Raw genomic sequence first — 20,892 nt, 5'->3', positions numbered from 1 at the left:
AAAATATGTAGTAGATACAGTATGTATAGGTAGTAGATACAGTATGTATCCATAGGTAGTAGATACAGTATGTATAGGTAGTAGATACAGTATGTATAGGTAGTAGATACAGTATGTATAGGTAGTAGATACAGTATGTATAGGTAGAAGATACAGTATGTATCCATGGGTAGTAGATACAGTATCTATCGGTAGTAGATACAGTATCTATAGGTAGTAGATACAGTATCTATAGGTAGTAGATACATTATCTATAGGTAGTAGATACAGTATCTATAGGTAGTAGATACAGTATCTATAGGTAGTAGATACAGTATGTATAGGTAGTAGATACAGTATCTATAGGTAGTAGATACAGTATGTATAGGTAGTACATTCAGTATGTATAGGTAGTAGATACAGTATCTATAGGTAGTAGATACAGTATCTATAGGTAGTAGATACAGTATGTATAGGTAGTAGATACAGTATCTATTGGTAGTAGATACAGTATGTATAGGTAGTAGATACATTATCTATAGGTAGTAGATACAGTATGTATCTATAGGTAGTAGATACAGTATCTATAGGTAGTAGATACAGTATCTATAGGTAGTAGATACAGTATGTATCTATAGGTAGTAGATACAGTATGTATAGGTAGTAGATATAGTATGTATGTATAGGTAGTAGATACAGTATGTATAGGTAGTAGATACAGTATCTATAGGTAGTAGTAGATACAGTATCTATAGGTAGTAGATACAGTATCTATACGTAGTAGATACAGTATCTATAGGTAGTAGATACAGTATCTATAGGTAGTAGATACAGTATCTATAGGTAGTAGATACAGTATGTATAGGTAGTAGATATAGTATGTATAGGTAGTAGATACAGTATCTACAGGTAGTAGATACAGTATCTATAGGTAGTAGATACAGTATGTATAGGTAGTAGATACAGTATGTATAGGTAGTAGATATAGTATGTAAAGGTAGTAGATACAGTATGTATAGGTAGTAGATACAGTATGTATAAGTAGTAGATACAGTATCTACAGGTAGTAGATACAGTATGTATAGGTAGTAGATATAGTATGTATCTATAGGTAGTAGATACAGTATCTATAGGTAGTAGATACAGTATCTATAGGTAGTAGATACAGTATCTATAGGTAGTAGATACAGTATGTGTAGGTAGTAGATACAGTATCTACAGGTAGTAGATACAGTATGTATAGGTAGTAGATATAGTATGTAAAGGTAGTAGATACAGTATGTATCTATAGGTAGTAGATACAGTATGTATAGGTAGTAGATACAGTATCTACAGGTAGTAGATATAGTATATATAGGTAGTAGATATAGTATGTATCTATAGGTAGTAGATATAGTATAAATAGGTAGTAGATACAGTATCTATAGGTAGTAGATACAGTATCTATAGGTACTAGATACAGTATGTATAGGTAGTAGATACAGTATGTATAGGTAGTAGATACAGTATGTATCCATGGGTAGTAGATACAGTGTGTATCTATAGGTAGTAGATACAGTATGTATCTATAGGTAGTAGATACAGTATGTATCTATACATAGTAGATACAGTATCTATAGGTAGTAGATACAGTATCTATAGGTAGTAGATACAGTATCTATAGGTAGTAGATACAGTATGTATAGGTAGTAGATACAGTATGTATAGGTAGTAGATACAGTATGTATCTATAGGTAGTAAATACAGTATGTATATATAGGTAGTAGATACAGTATGTATAGGTAGTAGATACAGTATCTATTGGTAGTAGATACAGTATGTATAGGTAGTAGATACTGTATCTATAGGTAGTAGATACAGTATGTATCTATAGGTAGTAGATACAGTATCTATCTATAGGTAGTAGATACAGTATCTATAGGTAGTAGATACAGTATCTATAGGTAGTAGATACAGTATCTATAGGTAGTAGATACAGTATCTATAGGTAGTAGATACAGTTTGTATCTATAGGTAGTAGATACAGTTTGTATCTATAGGTAGTAGATACAGTATGTATAGGTAGTAGATATAGTATGTAAAGGTAGTAGATACATTATGTATCTATAGGTAGTAGATACAGTATGTATAGGTAGTAGATACAGTATCTACAGGTAGTAGATATAGTATATATAGGTAGTAGATATAGTATGTATCTATAGGTAGTAGATATAGTATCTATAGGTAGTAGATACAGTATCTATAGGTAGTAGATACAGTATCTATAGGTAGTAGATACAGTATGTATAGGTAGTAGATACAGTATGTATCCATGGGTAGTAGATACAGTATCTATAGGTAGTAGATACAGTATGTATCTATAGGTAGTAGATACAGTATGTATCTATAGGTAGTAGATACTGTATCTATAGGTAGTAGATACAGTATCTATAGGTAGTAGATACAATATCTATAGGTAGTAGATACAGTATATATAGGTAGTAGATACAGTATGTATATATAGGTAGTAGATAAAGTATGTATCTATAGGTAGTAGATACAGTATGTATAGGTAGTAGATACAGTATCTATAGGTAGTAGATACAGTATCTATAGGTAGTAGATACAGTATATATAGGTAGTAGATACAGTATGTATATATAGGTAGTTGATACAGTATGTATCCATGGGTAGTAGATACAGTATCTATAGGTAGTAGATACAGTATCTATAGGTAGTAGATACAGTATCTATAGGTAGTAGATACAGTATCTATAGGTAGTAGATTCAGTATGTATAGGTAGTAGATACAGTATCTATAGGTAGTAGATACAGTATGTATAGGTAGTAGATACAGTATGTATAGGTAGTAGATACAGTATGTATAGGTAGTAGATACAGTATGTATAGGTAGTAGATATAGTATGTATCTATAGGTAGTAAATACAGTATGTATATATAGGTAGTAGATACAGTATGTATAGGTAGTAGATACAGTATCTATAGGTAGTAGATACAGTATGTATAGGTAGTAGATACAGTATCTATAAGTAGTAGATACAGTATGTATCTATAGGTAGTAGATACAGTATCTATAGGTAGTAGATACAGTATGTACAGGTAGTAGATACAGTATGTATAGGTAGTAGATATAGTATGTATCTATAGGTAGTAGATATAGTATGTATCTATAGGTAGTAAATACAGTATGTATATATAGGTAGTAGATACAGTATGTATAGGTAGTAGATACAGTATCTATTGGTAGTAGATACAGTATGTATAGGTAGTAGATACATTATCTATAGGTAGTAGATACAGTATTTATCTATAGGTAGTAGATACAGTATCTATAGGTAGTAGATACAGTATCTATAGGTAGTAGATACAGTATCTATAGGTAGTAGATACAGTATGTATCTATAGGTAGTAGATACAGTATGTATAGGTAGTAGATATAGTATGTATCTATAGGTAGTAAATACAGTATGTATATATAGGTAGTAGATACAGTATGTATAGGTAGTAGATATAGTATCTATAGGTAGTAGATACAGTATCTACAGGTAGTAGATACAGTATCTATAGGTAGTAGATACAGTATCTATAGGTAGTAGATACAGTATGTATAGGTAGTAGATACAGTATGTATAGGTAGTAGATACAGTATCTATAGGTAGTAGATACAGTATCTATAGGTAGTAGATACAGTATGTATCTATAGGTAGTAGATACAGTATGTATCTATAGGTAGTAGATACAGTATCTATAGGTAGTAGATACAGTATCTATAGGTAGTAGATACAGTATCTATAGGTAGTAGATACAGTATGTATAGGTAGTAGATACAGTATCTACAGGTAGTAGATACAGTATCTATAGGTAGTAGATACAGTATGTATAGGTAGTAGATACAGTATGTATAGGTAGTAGATATAGTATGTAAAGGTAGTAGATACAGTATGTATCTATAGGTAGTAGATACAGTATGTATAGGTAGTAGATACAGTATCTACAGGTAGTAGATATAGTATATATAGGTAGTAGATATAGTATGTATCTATAGGTAGTAGATATAGTATATATAGGTAGTAGATACAGTATCTATAGGTAGTAGATACAGTATGTATAGGTAGTAGATACAGTATGTATCCATGGGTAGTAGATCCAGTATCTATAGGTAGTAGATACAGTATGTATCTATAGGTAGTAGATACAGTATGTATCTATAGGTAGTAGATACAGTATGTATCTATAGGTAGTAGATACAGTATGTATCTATAGGTAGTAGATACAGTATCTATAGGTAGTAGATACAGTATCTATAGGTAGTAGATACAGTATCTATAGGTAGTAGATACAGTATGTATAGGTAGTAGATACAGTATGTATAGGTAGTAGATACAGTATGTATCTATAGGTAGTAAATACAGTATGTATATATAGGTAGTAGATACAGTATGTATAGGTAGTAGATACAGTATCTATTGGTAGTAGATACAGTATGTATAGGTAGTAGATACTGTATCTATAGGTAGTAGATACAGTATGTATCTATAGGTAGTAGATACAGTATCTATAGGTAGTAGATACAGTATCTATAGGTAGTAGATACAGTATCTATAGGTAGTAGATACAGTATCTATAGGTAGTAGATACAGTTTGTATCTATAGGTAGTAGATACAGTATGTATAGGTAGTAGATATAGTATGTAAAGGTAGTAGATACAGTATGTATCTATAGGTAGTAGATACAGTATGTATAGGTAGTAGATACAGTATCTACAGGTAGTAGATATAGTATATATAGGTAGTAGATATAGTATGTATCTATAGGTAGTAGATATAGTATCTATAGGTAGTAGATACAGTATCTATAGGTAGTAGATACAGTATCTATAGGTAGTAGATACAGTATGTATCCATGGGTAGTAGATACAGTATCTATAGGTAGTAGATACAGTATCTATAGGTAGTAGATACAGTATGTATATATAGGTAGTAGATACAGTATGTATCTATAGGTAGTAGATACAGTATCTATAGGTAGTAGATACAGTATCTATAGGTAGTAGATACAGTATCTATAGGTAGTAGATACAATATCTATAGGTAGTAGATACAGTATATATAGGTAGTAGATACAGTATGTATATATAGGTAGTAGATACAGTATGTATCTATAGGTAGTAGATACAGTATGTATAGGTAGTAGATACAGTATCTATAGGTAGTAGATACAGTATCTATAGGTAGTAGATACAGTATATATAGGTAGTAGATACAGTATGTATATATAGGTAGTTGATACAGTATGTATCCATGGGTAGTAGATACAGTATCTATAGGTAGTAGATACAGTATCTATAGGTAGTAGATACAGTATCTATAGGTAGTAGATACAGTATGTATAGGTAGTAGATACAGTATCTATAGGTAGTAGATTCAGTATGTATAGGTAGTAGATACAGTATCTATAGGTAGTAGATACAGTATGTATAGGTAGTAGATACAGTATGTATAGGTAGTAGATACAGTATGTATAGGTAGTAGATACAGTATGTATAGGTAGTAGATATAGTATGTATCTATAGGTAGTAAATACAGTATGTATATATAGGTAGTAGATACAGTATGTATAGGTAGTAGATACAGTATCTATAGGTAGTAGATACAGTATGTATAGGTAGTAGATACAGTATCTATAAGTAGTAGATACAGTATGTATCTATAGGTAGTAGATACAGTATCTATAGGTAGTAGATACAGTATCTATAGGTAGTAGATACAGTATCTATAGGTAGTAGATACAGTATCTATAGGTAGTAGATACAGTATCTATAGGTAGTAGATACAGTATGTATCTATAGGTAGTAAATACAGTATGTATCTATAGGTTGTAGATACAGTATCTATAGGTAGTAGATACAGTATGTATCCATAGGTAGTAGATACAGTATGTATCTATAGGTAGTTGATACAGTATGTATAGGTAGTAGATACAGTATGTATAGGTAGTAGCTACAGTATATAGAGGGTCAGAAGTTTACGTACGCTAAATTGACTGATTTCAAGGCCTACCTTCAAACTCAGTGCCTCAGCTTGGAAAATTCCTGAAAAATGTCATGGCTTTAGAAACTTCTGATAGACTAATTGACATAATTTGAGTCAATTGGAGGTGTACCTGTGGATGTGTTTCAAGGCCTACCTTCAAACTCAGTGACTCTTTGCTTGACATCATGGGAAAATCAAAAGAAATCAGTCAAATCCTAAGAAAGACATTTGTAGACCTCCACATGTCTGGTTCATCCTTGGGAGCAATTTCCAAACACCTGAAGGTACCACATTCGACTTTACAACAATAGTACGCAAGTATAAAAACCATTGGACCACATAGACGTCATACCGCTCTGGAAGGAGACGAGTTCTGTCTCCTTGAGATGAACGTACTTTGGTGCTAAAAGTGCAAATCAATCTCAGAACACAGCAAAGGACCTTGTGAAGGAGGAAACAGGTACAAAAATATCTATAGCCACAGTAAAATGAGTGCTATATTGACATAACCTGAAAGACCGCTAAGCAAGGAAGAAGCCACTGCTCCACAACCGCCAATAATAAGCCAGACTACGGTTTGGAAATACACATGGGGACAAAGATCGTACTTTTTGGAGAAACGTCCCCTAGTCTGATGAGTCGAAAATAGCACTGTTTGGCAATATTGACCATCGTTATGTTTGGAGGAAAAAGGGGGAGTCTTTCAAGCCAAAGAACACAATCCCAACCGTGAAGTACGGGGGTGGCAGCATCATGTTGTGGGGGTACTTTGCTGCAGGAGGGACTGGTGCACTTCACAAAATATCTAATTTAATCTACTGCAGAGATAGCCTGCAGAGTTCTGTCATACTATCCAGGTCTGTGCACAAAAAATTTGAGCTTCTACTTCTACTTAAAAAAAAATCCAGAAACAAGTCTCTCATAGTTTTCGCTTGTTATAGACCCCCCACAGGTGACCTAAACTGGGATATGCTTAAAACCTCTAAGCGCACATATCCCGTTATCAGGATCAAAATCGACATCTGGTGAAGCTGGTGCGCACCAAATTCAAATTACAAAATCGTAATATTAAACATTCGTGAACATACAAGTGTCCTACATCATTTAAAAGCTTAACTTCTTGTTAATCCAGCCGCTTTGTCAGATTTCAAAAAGGCTTTACGGCGAAAGCATACCATGCAATTATCTGAGGACAGCGCCAAGCGTACAAAAGCATTACAAACATTTTCCAAACAAGCAGAGGCGTCACGAAAGTCAGAAATAGCAATAAAATAAATCACTTACCTTTGAAGATCATCCTCTGTTCGCAATCCCAAAGGTCCCAGCTACATAACAAATGGTCGTTTTGTTTGATAAAGTCCTTCTTTATATCCCAAAAAAGTCAGTTTATTTGGCATGCTTGACTCAGTAATCCACCGGTTTCCCTCGTTCAAAATGCATACAAATGAATCCCGAAAGTTACCAATAAACTTTGTCCAAACAAGTCAAACAACGTGTCTAATCAATCCTCAGGTACCCTAATATGTAAATAAACGATACAATTTAAGACGGAAAATAGTATGTTCATTAAATAAATAAATAAATAACGAGGTGAACTCGCCCTCATCCACACTACAATGCTACAGTCAAAATGCCCTTCTTTGGACACTGTGCGAACAAACCTCCAGACGAGCTTCAATGCCATACAACACTACTTCCGTGGCCTCTAACTGCTTTTAAATGCTAGTAAAACTAAACACATGCTCTTCAACCGATTGCTGCCCTCATCCGCCCGCCCGACTAGCATCACTACTCTGGATGGTTCTGACTTAGAATATGTGGACAACTACGAAGGTGTCTGGGTATACTGTAAACTCTCCTTCCAGACTCACATTAAGCATCGCCAATCCAAAATTATATCTAGAATCAGCTTCCGATTTCGCAACAAAGCATCCTTCACTCATGCTGCCAAACATAACCTCGTAAAACTGACTATCCTTCCAATCCTCGACTTTGGCGATGTCATTTACAAAATAGCCTCCAACACTCTACTCAACAAATTGGACGCAGTCTATCACAGTGCCATCCGTTTTGTGACCAAAGCCACTTATACTACCCATCACTGTGACCTGTATGCTCTCGTTGGCTGGCCCTCGCTTCATACTCGTCGCCAAACCCACTAACTCCAGGTCATCTACAAGTCTTTGCTAGGTAAAGCCCCGCCTTATCTCAGCTCACTGGTCACCATAGCAACACCCACCCGTAGCACGCGCTCCAGCAGGTATATTTTACTGGTCATCCCCAAAGCCAACACTTTCCTTTGGCCGCCTTCCCTTCCAGTTCTCTGCTGCCAATGACTGGAACGAATTGCAAAAATCGCTGAAGCTGGAGACTTATATCTCCCTCTCTAACTTTAAGCATCAGCTGTCAGAGCAGCTTACTGATCACTGTACCTGTACATAGCTCATCTGTAAATAGCCCACCCAACTACCTCATCCCCATATTGTTATTTCTTTTCTTGCTATTTTGCACCCCAGTATCTCTACTTGCACATCATCATCGGCACATCTATCACTCCAATGTTAAAACCTGTTTGGGATAGGGGGCAGTATTTTCACGGCCGGATAAAAAACGTACCCGATTTAATCTGGTTGCTACTCCTGCCCAGAAACTATAATATGCATATAATTAGTAGATTTGGATAGAAAACACTGTAAAGTTTCTAAAACTGTTTGAATGGTGTCTGTGAGTATAACAGGCCAAAATATGGCAGGCCAAAACCTGAGAAGATTCTATACAGGAAGTGCCCTATCTGACAATTTGTTCTCCTTCTGGGGCATCTCTATCAAAAATACAGCATCTCTGCTGTAACGTGACATTTTCTAAGGCTTCCATTGGCTCTCAGAAGGCGCCAGAAAGTGGAATGACGTCTCTGCAGTCTCTGGGCGAAAAACAGCAGGAGTTTTTGTGACTGGTCAGGCAGGGAACAATGACACTGGAATGAATATAACGTCACCCGGTTGGAATATTATCGCTATTTTATGAGAAAAATTGCATAAAAATAGATTTTAAACAGCGTTTGACATGCTTGGAAGTACGGTAATGGAATATTTTGAAATGTTTTTGTCACGAAATGCGCCCGTGCGTCACCCTTCGGATAGTGACCTCAACGCACGAACAAAACGGAGCTATTTCAATATAACTCTGGATTATTTTGAACCAAAACAACATTTGTTGTTGAAGTAGAAGTCCTGGGAGTGCATTCTGACGAATAACAGCAAAGGTAATCCAATTTTTCTTATAGTAATTCTGAGTTTAGTGAGCACCAAACTTGGTGGGTGTCAAATTAGCTAGTCTGTGATGGCCAAACTATCTACTCAGAATATTGCAAAATGTGCTTTCCCCAAAAAGCTATTTTAAAATCTGACATCGCGATTGCATAAAGGAGTTCTGTATCTATAATTCTTAAAATAATTTTTATGTTTTTTGTAAACGTTTATTGTGAGTAATTTAGTAAATTCACTGGAAGTTTGCGGTGGGTATGCTAGTTCTGAACATCACATGCTAATGTAAAAAGGTGTTTTTTATATAAATATGAACTTGATTGAACAAAACATGCATGTATTGTATAACATAATGTCCTAGGAGTGTCATCTGATGAAGATCATCAAAGGTTAGTGCTGCATTTAGCTGTGGTTTTGGTTTTTGTGACATATATGCTTGCTTTGAAAATGGCTGTGTGATTATTTTGGCAGGGTACTCTCCTGACATAATCTAATGTTTTGCTTTCGCTGTAAAGCCTTTTTGAAATCGGACAATGTGGTTAGATTAACGAGAGTCTTGTCTTTAAAATGGTGTAAAATAGTCATATGTTTGAGAAATTGAAGTTATAGCATTTTTAAGGTATTTGTATTTCGCGCCACGCTCTACCATTGGATATTGGTGAGGCATTCCGCTAGCGGAACGTCTGTCCCTAACAGGTTAATGCTAAATTGTAATTATTTCACTTCTGTGGCCTATTTATTGCCTTACCTCCCTACTCTCCTACATTTGCACACATTGTACATAGATTTTTCTATTGTTTTTTTGACTGTACATTTGTTTATGTGTAACTCTGTGTTGTTGTTTTTGTAGCACTGCTTTGCTTTATCTTGGCCAGGTCGCAGTTATAAATGAGAACTTGTTCTCAACTGGCCTACCTGGTTAAATAAAGGTGAAATAATATATTTTTTTTTAAATGGCTTCAGTATGCATGTTATGTGTGGTGGGCGTATGTAGTGTGTGTGTGTTATATGTTGGGTTATCAGTGTACGCACTGTATGTGTGATTGTGTTTAGAGACCAATGTGTAACCATAGAGTCAGTCCAAGAGAGTTAGTTGAAAAAGGGTAAATTCAGGTACACCGGGTAGCCATTTGATTAGCTTTTAGTAGCCTTGTTTGGAAGTTTTATGGCTTGGCAAGAAGTTGTTCAGGGTCCTGTTGGTTCTAGACTCGCCGTGCGGAAGCAGAGAGAAAAGTCTATGGCTTGGGTGGATGGACTTTCTTTGGGCCTTCCTCTGACACCGCCTGGTATAGAGGTTCTGGATTGCAAGGAGCTCGGCCCCAGTGATGTACTGGGCCGTACGCATCACCCTCTGAAGCGCCTTATGGTCAGGTACCATGTAGTTCCCGTACCAAGCGGTGATGCAGCCAGTCAAGATGCTCTCAATGATGCAGCTGTATAACTTTTTCAGGATCTAAGGGCCCATGCCAAATCTTTTCAGCCTTCTGATAGGGAAGAGGCGATGCTGTGTCCTATTCACAGCTGTGTGGGTGAGTGTGGACCATGTTAATTCCTTAGTGATACCAACACCAAGGAATTTGGAAGCTCTTGACCTTAGTCCTGTAATGACGCTTTGATGCTTTTCCTGAAGAGCAAGAGTAGTATGATTCGATCTTAGTCCTGTAATGACGCTTTGATGCTTTTCCTGAAGAGCAAGAGTAGTATGATTCGATCTTAGTCCTGTAATGACGCTTTGATGCTTTTCCTGAAGAGCAAGAGTAGTAGGATTCGATCTTAGTCCTGTAATGAATCTTTTCGACGCTTTTCCTGTAGATCTACTTCATATTCATTATTATACCATGGCATCAGAGGGGGAATGGGATCTGGCCTCATTTCTCGTAAAAAGCATGTTGTCCTCTACCATCAAACCTCTGTCCTCTCCAACCTTGTCTTTTACACGCTGGCATCAAAGTCAGTAATGAAAAGAACGGTGTGAGGGAGTGTGTTACTGGCCGTGATCGTTTTGGAGTGTGTGTGTTTGTCTGTATGTGAGGTTGGGGTTTGGACAGGACAGTTCGCGGCCCAGCAGGTAGGTTGACAGTCCGGCTGGGTGGGTAATGATATTAGATATTTGTGTGTGTGTGAGTGTGTGCGCACGTGTGTGGTTTGTGTGTGTGTGTCTGGCTGAGTCGGTGATAATATCATATGCCATGCTCCACAACAACAGGTGTGTTGGCATGGCCAGGCTCCACCCTCACGCTGGGTCATGACATCAGCAGCAACATCATCAACACAGTTAATTTTAGACCAGCACACAGAGGCCCCACCCTGATCAGACATTGTGACATAAGGACAGGGACACCTTTAAGACCAGAGACATCTTTAGGAATGGGGACATATTTAAGACCAGAGACATCTTTAAAAACAGAGACATTTTTAAAAACTGGGACATCTTTAAGACCAGAGACATCGTTAAGAACAGGGACATCGTTAAGAACAGGGACACCATTATGAACAGGGACACCATTATGAACAGGGACACCATTACGAACAGGGACATCTTTAGGAACAGAGACATATTTAAGAACAGGGACACCATTAAGAACAAGGACACCATTAAGAACAAGGACACCATTAAGAACAAGGACACCATTAAGAACAAGGACACCATTAAGAACAAGGACACCATTAAGAACATGGACACCATTAAGAACAAGGACACCATTAAGAACATGGACACCATTAAGAACAAGGACACCATTAAGAACATGGACACCATTAAGAACATGGACACCATTAAGAACATGGACACCATTAAGAACAAGGACACCATTAAGACAGCTATTCCATAACATTTGCTGTAATTTGTATCACCGGTTCCTTAATTATTATGTACTGTGTTTGTGAAGCAGGGATCCCTTGAAAAATAGACTTTGGTGTCAATGGGACTTCCCTGCATAAATAAAGGTTAGATAAAACAGCTATATACACTGAGTGTAGAAAACATTAGCAACCTCTTCCTAATATTGTGTTGCACCCCCTTTTGCCCTCAGAACAGCCTCAGTTCATTGGGGCATGGACACTCTACAAGGTGTCGAAACCTGTCCGTCTCCTCCACTTCATCTACACTGATTGAAGTGGATTCAACAAATCAAATGAAATTGTATAGGTCATATATTTAGCAGACGTTATTGCAGATGTAGTGAAATGCTTGTTTTTGTAGCTCCAACAGTGCAGTACTATCTAACAATTCACAACAATACACACAAATCTAAAAGTAAAATAGTGGAATTATTAAGCAATAAATAAATATTAGGATGAGCAATGTCGGAGTGGCATTGACTAAAATACAGTAGAATAGAAGTGACATCAATAAGGGTGTCACGCCCTGACCATAGAGATCCTTATTATTCTCTATGTTTGGTTAGGTCAGGGTGTGACTCGGGTGGGAAAATCTATGTTTTCTGTTTCCTTGTTTTTGGGCAGAGTGTGGTTCCCAATCAGAGGCAGCTGTCTATCGTTGTCTCTGATTGGGAATCATACTTAGGCAGCCTGTTTTCTTCCAGTGTTTGTGGGAGGTTGTTTTCTGTTTAGCCTCTGTTGCCTGACAGAACTGTACGTTTTCGTTTTTTTGTCTTTTGTTGTTTTTGTTTGAGTGTGTTTTGATAATAAAGAATCATGAGTACTTACCCTGCTGCGCTTTGGTCCACTTCTCCTTCAGACGACCGTTACAAAGGGATCATAACTTTTACCTTGATTCACCATATCAGTCTATGCCATGGAAAGAACAGGTGTTCCTAATGTTGTGTTCTCCTAGTGTATATTCCAGAATATCTAGGATAGAAATCGATTTCCACATATTTTTCCACACATTTTTTTATGTTCAATACATTGTAAATACCATGGCTATAATGTTTATTTCTAACTTCCTGTTTTGACTGAATAGGACTCCTGAGCCTGTACTAAACACACTGTAGATCAACACCTTTTGTTCATTAAAAATACAAAATATTGATTCTATTACTATTACTATTATATTATTACAATGGCAACACCTACCATAATCCTGCTATAATAGAAAGTCAAAGAACTCATCATACATGAGAAAATATACAGCACATCAGATCAAATTAACTAACATGTGGTTACGTCAGGAATCTCTCCACACGTCTAGGCACTGTTGGAGAAATCAAGGGTGATGTCAGGAATCTCTCCACACTGTTGGAGAAACCAAGGGTGTAAGTCTGTGTGGGAGCAGCCAGTGGAGCTGCTAGCTGGATGGAGGATTAGGATTGGGAGCAGCTAGGAGGGAGGAATGGGAGCAGCTAGGAGGGAGGAATGGGAGCAGCTAGGAGGGAGGAATGGGAGCAGCTAGGGTATGGAGGTTTAGAATTGGGACCAGAAAGGGGGTGGAGGTTTAGGATTGGGAGCAGCTAGTGGGTGGAGGATTAGGAGTAGGAGAGCTAGGGAGTGGAGGATTAGGACAGGGAGCAGCTAGGTGGTGGAAGACTAATATTGGGAGGAGATAAGGGGGAGGATTAGGATTGGGAGCAGCTAGAGGGTGGAAGACAAAGATTGGGAGCAGCTAGGGGGTGGAGGTTTAGGATTGGGAGCAGCTAGGGGGTGGAGGAATAGGATTTGGAGCAGCTAGGGAGAGGAGGATTGGGAGCAGATAGTGGAGGTTTAGGATTGGGAGCAGCTAGGGGGTGGAGGAATAGGATTTGGAGCAGCTAGGGAGAGGAGGATTGGGAGCAGATAGTGGAGGATTAGGATTGGGAGCAGATAGGGAGTGGAGATTTAGGATTTGGAGCAGCTAGTGGGTGGAGGATTAGGAATGAGAGCAGCTAGTGAGTGGAGGATTAGGATTGGGAGCAGCAAGAGGGTGGAGTATTAGGACTGGGAGCAGCTAGGGGGTAGAGAATTAGGATTGGGAGCAGTTAGGGGGTTGAGGATTAGGATTGGGATTAGCTAGGGGTGGAGGATTAGGATTGGGAGCAGCTAGGGGGTTAATGATGAGGTTTGATAGCAGCTAGGGAGTGGAAGATTAGGATTGGGAGCAGCTAGGGAGTGGAAGATTAGGATTGGTAGCAGCTAGGGAGTGGAAGATTAGGATTGGTAGCAGCTAGGGAGTGGAAGGTTAGGATTGGTAGCAGCTAGGGAGTGGAAGATTAGGATTGGTAGCAGCTAGGGAGTGGAAGATTAGGATTGGGAGCAGCTAGGGAGTGGAAGATTAGGATTGGTAGCAGCTAGGGAGTGGAAGATTAGGATTGGGAGCAGCTAGGGAGTGGAAGATTAGGATTGGGAGCAGCTAGTTGGTAGAAGATTAGGATTGGGAGCAGCTAGTTGGTAGAAGATTAGGATTGGGAGCAGCTAGTTGGTAGAGGTTTAGGATTGGGAGCAGCTAGTTGGTAGAGGATTAGGATTGGGAGCAGCTAGTTGGTAGAGGTTTAGGATTGGGAGCAGCTAGTTGGTAGAGGATTAGGATTGGGAGCAGCTAGGGGGGAGGAATGGGAGAAGCTAGGGGGGAGGATTGGGACCAGCTAGGGGGTTAAAGATGAGGTTTGATAGCAGCTAGGGAGTGGAAGATTAGGATTGGGAGCAGCTAGTTGGTAGAGGATTAAGATTGGGAGCAGCTAGGGGGTAGGAATGGGAGAAGCTAGGGGGGAGGAATGGGAGCAGCTAGGGGGGAGGGAATGGGAGCAGCTAGGGGGAGGAATGGGAGCAGCTAAGGGGGAGGGAATGGGAGCAGCTAGGGGGAGGAATGGGAGCAGCTAAGGGGGAGGGAATGGGAGCAGCTAGGGGGAGGGAATGGGAGAAGCTAGGGGGAGGTATGAGAGCAGCTAGGGTGGAGGAATGGGAGCAGCTAAGGGGGAGGGAATGGGAGCAGCTAGGAGGGAGGAAATGGGAGTAGCTAGGAGGGAGGAATGGGAGCAGCTAAGGGGGAGGGAAAGGGAGCAGCTAAGGGGGAGGAATGGGAGCAGCTAAGGGGGAGGAATGGGAGCAGCTAAGGGGGAGGGAATGGGAGCAGCTAGGGGGGAGGAAGAGGAGCAGCTAGGGGGGAGGTATGAGAGCAGCTAGGGGGGAGGAATGGGAGCAGCTAAGGGGGAGGGAATGGGAGCAGATTGACTTGTGAGCAGATTGGCATGTGGATGACCATATGGAAATGTTTGTGGCACCAAGAGAACACACAGCTCTGACACGCATGCATGCACACACACACATACACAATCCTGATCACTAGCTCCCCAGTGACAGCTGGAGCCTTTACACCAACAGAACATTCACAGACTTGTAATTTGTCATAACCACCTCCTGTGGTAGAAAAATATGCTTCAGAAATTAGGTGAGAGAGAAAGAGAGAGAGAGAGAGAAAGAGAGCGCAGATTTAGGAATATATTTGGTTTCACGTTAGCTGTAAAATCAAATCAACGTTTATTTGTCACGTGCACCGAATACTACAGGTGTAGACCTTACTGTGAAATGCTTACTTACAGGCCCTAACCAACAGTGCGATTTTTAAGTAAGAAATTGGTATTAGGTGAACAATAGATCAGTAAAGGAAAAAAAAACAAAAGTAAAAAGACGGTGAAAAATAACAGCAGCGAGGCTCTATACAGGCACCGGTTAGTCGGGCTAATTGAGTTAGTATGTACATGTAGGTATCGTTAAAGTGACTATGCATATATGATGAACAGAGAGTAGCAGAAGCGTAAAAGAGGGGTTGGCAGCTGGTGGGTGGCGGGATACAATGCAGATAGTCCGGGGAGCCAAATTGCATGGGCACCGGTTAGTTGGGCTAATTGAGGTAGTATGTACATGAATTCATAGTTAAAGTGACTATGCATATATGATAAACAGAGAGTAGCAGCTGCGTAACAGAGGGGCTGGGTGGGCGGGACAATGCGAATAGTCATTTGATTACCTGTTCAGGAGTCTTATGGCTTGGGGGTAAAAAATGTTGAGAAGCCTTTTGGTCCTAGACTTGGCACTCGGGTACCGCTTGCCATGCGGTAGCAGAGAGAAAAGTCTATGACTGGGGTGGCTGAGGTCTTTGACAATTTTTAGGGCCTTCCTCTGACACCACCTGGTGTAGAGGTCCTGGATGGCAGGCAGCTTAGCCCTAGTGATGTACTGGGCAATACGCACTACCCTCTTTAGTGCCTTGCAGTCGGAGGCCGAGCAGTTGCAGTATCAGGCGCTGATGCAACCAGTCAGGATGCTCTCGATGTTGCAGTTTTTGAGGACCTTTTGAGGACCTTTTGAGAATCTTTTTAGTTTCCGGAGGGGGAATAGGCTTTGTCGTGCCCTCGTGACTGCCTTTGTTTGTTTGGACCTTTCTAGTTTGGTGTTGATGTGGACACCAAGGAACTTGAAGCTCTCAACCTGCTCCACTACAGCCCGGTCGATGAGAATGGGGGCGTGCTCGATCCTCCTTTTACTGTAGTCCACATTCATCTCCTTTGTCTTGATTATGTTGAGGGATAGGTTGTTATCCTCTCTGGGCTAGGCGGGACGAATTCGTCCCACCTACGTAACAGCCACTGGCAGCCTGTGGCGCGATTTTCAAAACCTTAAAAATCCTATTACTTCAATTTCTCAAACATATGACTATTTTACAGCTATTTAAAGACAAGACTCTTGTTAATCTAACCACACTGTCCGATTTCAAAAAGGCTTTACAACGAAAGCAAAACATTAGATTATGTCAGCAGAGTACCAAGCCAGAAATAATCAGACACCCATTTTTCAAGCCAGCATATAATGTCACCAAAACCCAGAAGACAGCTAAATGCAGCACTCACCTTTGATGATCTTCATTAGATGACAACCCTAGGACATTATGTTATACAATACATGCATGTTTTGTTCAATCAAGTTCATATTTATATCAAAAACCAGCTTTTTACATTAGCATGTGACGTTCAGAACTAGCAAACTTCCGGGGAATTCGCTAACATTTTACTAAATTACTCACGATAAACGTTCACAAAAAGCATAACAATTATTTTAAGAATTATAGATACAGACCTCCTCTATGCACTCGATATGTCCGATTTTAAAATAGCTTTTTGGTGAAAGCACATTTTGCAATATTCTAAGTACATAGCCCAGGCATCACGGGCTCGCTATTTAGACACCCGGCAAGTTTAGCACTCACCATAATCATATTTACTATTATAAAAGTTTGATTACCTTTTGTTGTCTTCGTCAGAATGCACACCCAGGACTGCTACTTCAATAACAAATGTTGGTTTGGTCCAAAATAATCCATCGTTATATCCGAATAGCGGCGTTTTGTTCGTGCATTCCAGACACTATCCGAAATAGTAAAGAAGTGTCGCGCGCATGGCGCAATTCGTGACAATAAAATTCTAAATATTCCATTACCGTTCTTCGAAGCATGTCAACCGCTGTTTAAAATCAATTTTTACGCCATTTTTCTCGTAGAAAAGCGATAATATTCCGACAGGGAATCTCCTTTTGGCAAACAGAGGAAAAAAATCCCAAAGGCGGGGGCGGTCGGGTCACGCGCATAAGCCCAGAGTCCCTTGATCGGCCACTTGAGAAAGGCGATAATGTGTTTCAGCCTGGGGCTGGAATGACGACATTCTGTTTTTTCCCGGGCTCTGAGCGCCTATGGACGACGTGGGAAGTGTCACGTTAGAGCAGAGATCCTTAGTAAATGATAGAGATGGAAAAGAAGTTCAAGAAATGGTCAGACAGGCCACTTCCTGTAAAGGAATCTCTCAGGTTTTGACCTGCCATTTGAGTTCTGTTATACTCACAGACACCATTCAAACAGTTTTAGAAAATTTAGGGTGTTTTCTATCCATATGTAATAAGTATATGCATATTCTAGTTACTGGGTAGGAGTGGTAACCAGATTAAATCGGGTATGTTTTTTATCCAGCCATGTCAATACTGCCCCCTAGCCCTAACAGGTTATTTTGGCACCACCTGGCCAGGTCTCTGACCTCCTCCCTATAGGCTGTCTCGTTGTTGTCGATGATCAGGCCTACCACTGTTGTGTCATCTGCAAACTTAATGATGATGTTGGAGTTGTGCCTGGCCATGCAGTCGTGGGTGAACAGGGAGTTCAGGAGGGGACTGAGCACGCGCCCCTGAGAAGCTCCAGTGTTGATGGCGGATGTGTGGCTACCTACTCTCACCACCTGGGGGCGGCCCGTCAGGAAGTCCAGGATACAGTTGCAGAGGGAGGTGTTTAGTCCCAGGGTCCTTAGCTTAGTGGTGTGCTTTGAGGGCACTATGGTGTTGAACGCTGAGCTGTAGTCAATGAATAGCATTCTCACGTCGGTGTTCCTTTTGTCCAGGTGGGAAAGGTCAGTGTGGAGTGCAAAAGAGATTGCATCATCTGTGGATATGTTTGGGCGTAAGCAAATTGGAGTGGGTTTGGGGTTTCTGAGATAATGGTATTAATGTGAGCAATTACCAGCCTTTCAAAGCACTTCATGGCTACAGACGTGAGTGCTACGGTTCTGTAGTCATTTTGGCAGTTCCCTCAGTGTTCTTGGACACAGGAACTATGGTGGTCTGCTTGAAACATCTTGGTATTACAGACTCAGTCACAGGAGGTGTAAAATGTCAGCGAAGACACTTACCAGTTCGTCATGCTTGGAGTGTCCTGGAAATCCGTCTGGCCCTACGGCCTTTTGAATGTTGACCTTTTTAAAGGTCTTTAAAGGTTTCTTTCTCTCTGTCGGAGGACCTAAGCCCTAGGACCTTGTCTAGCCCCGCTCATCCACCTCTGGCCTGCTGGCCCCCCTACCTCTGAGGAAGCACAGTTCCCGCTCAGCCCACTCAAAACTGTTCGCTGCTCTGGCACCCCTATGGTGGAACAAGCTCCCTCACGACGCCAGGACAGCGGAGTCAATCACCACCTTCCGGAGACACCTGAAACCCCACCTCTTTAAGGAATACCTGGGATAGGATTAAGTAATCCTTCTAACCCCCCCCTGAAAGATTTAGATCCACTATTGTAAAGTGGTTGTTCCACTGGATATCATAAGGTGAATGCACCAATTTGTAAGTCGCTCTGGATAAGAGCGTCTGCTAAATGACTTAAATGTAAATGTAAATGTTGTAGGATCCAGTCTAGGGTTGCAACAATTGCGGCGGATAATTTTAGAAAGAGAGGGTCCAGATTGTCTAGCCCAGCTGATTTGTAGGATCCAGATTTTGCAGCTTTCAGAACATCAGCTGTCTGGATTTGGCCAAAGGAGAAGGGGGGGGGCTTGGGAAAGTTGCTGGATGTGCAAAGCTGTTTGCCGGGGTAGGCAGGTGGAATGCATGGAAAGCACGGCCAGCCATAGAAAAATGTTTATTGAAATTGCTGATTATCGTAGATTTCAGAGCGGTGATAGGCTGGGAGGAGGTGTTCTTATTCTCCCTGGACTTTACCTACCAAATACTTTTTGGAATTAGTGCTACACGGAAGCTAATTTCTGTTTGAAAAAGCTAGCCTTAGCTTTCCTAACTGACTGTATAAATTTGTTCCTGACTACCCTGAAAAGATGCATATTGCGGGGGCTATTTGATGCTAACGCAGAACGCCACAGGATGTTTTTGTGCTGGTCAAGGGCTGTCTAGTCTGGGGTGAACAAAGGGCTATATCTGTCCCTGTAGCTCAGTTGGTATAGCATGGTGTTTGCAACGCCAGGGTTGTGGGTTCGATTCCCACGGGGGGCCAGCACAGAATTTTTTTTAATGAAATGTATGCATTCACTACTGTAAGTTGCTCTGGATAAGAGCGTCTGCTAAATGACTAAAATGTAAATGTTCTTAGTTCTAAATTTTTTGAAAGGTGCATGCTTATTTAAGATGATGAGGAAGGCACTTTTAAAGAGCAACCAGTCATCATCTAATGACGGGATGGGGTCAATAGCCTTCCAGGATACCAGGGCCAGGTCGATTAGAAAGGCCTGCTCGCTGAAGTGTTTCAGGACAGTGATGAGGGGTTGTTGTTTGACTGCGGACCGATTACGGACGCAGGCAATGAGGCAGTGATCGCTGAGATCCTTGTTGAAGACAGCAGAGGTGTATTTAGAGGGCAAGTTGGTCAGGATGAAATCTAAGAGGGTGCCCATGGTTATGGATTTAGGATTGTATCTGGTTGGTTCCTTGATAATTTGTGTGAGATTGAGGGCATCTAGCTCAGATTGTAGGACGGCCGGTGTGTTAACCTGTTTGGGATAGGGGGCAGTATTTTCACGGCTGGATAAAAAATGTACCCGATTTAATCTGGTTACTACTCCTGCCCAGAAACTAGAATATGCATATAATTAGTAGTTTTGAGAAGATTCCATACAGGAAGTGCCCTGTCTGACAATTTGTCGTCCTTCTGTAGAATCTCTACCGAAAATACAGCATCTGTGCTGTAACGTGACATTTTCTAAGGCTTCCATTGGCGATGAGAGAGGTTTTGTCTCTAGAGGCACCAGTTAAGCCAGGTGAGGTAACCGCATGTGTGTGAGGTGGGAGAAAAGGGCTATCTAAGGCATATTGGGCAGGGATGGGGGCTCTACAGTGAAATAAAACAATAATCATTAACCAAAACAGCAATAGACAAGGCATATTGACATTAGGAAGAGGCATGTATAGCCGAGTGATCATAGGGTCC

This window comes from Salmo salar, chromosome ssa19 (assembly GCF_905237065.1).
Source record: "Salmo salar chromosome ssa19, Ssal_v3.1, whole genome shotgun sequence".
NCBI classification, from domain to species: domain Eukaryota; kingdom Metazoa; phylum Chordata; class Actinopteri; order Salmoniformes; family Salmonidae; genus Salmo; species Salmo salar.
This window is presented reverse-complemented; position numbering follows the sequence as displayed.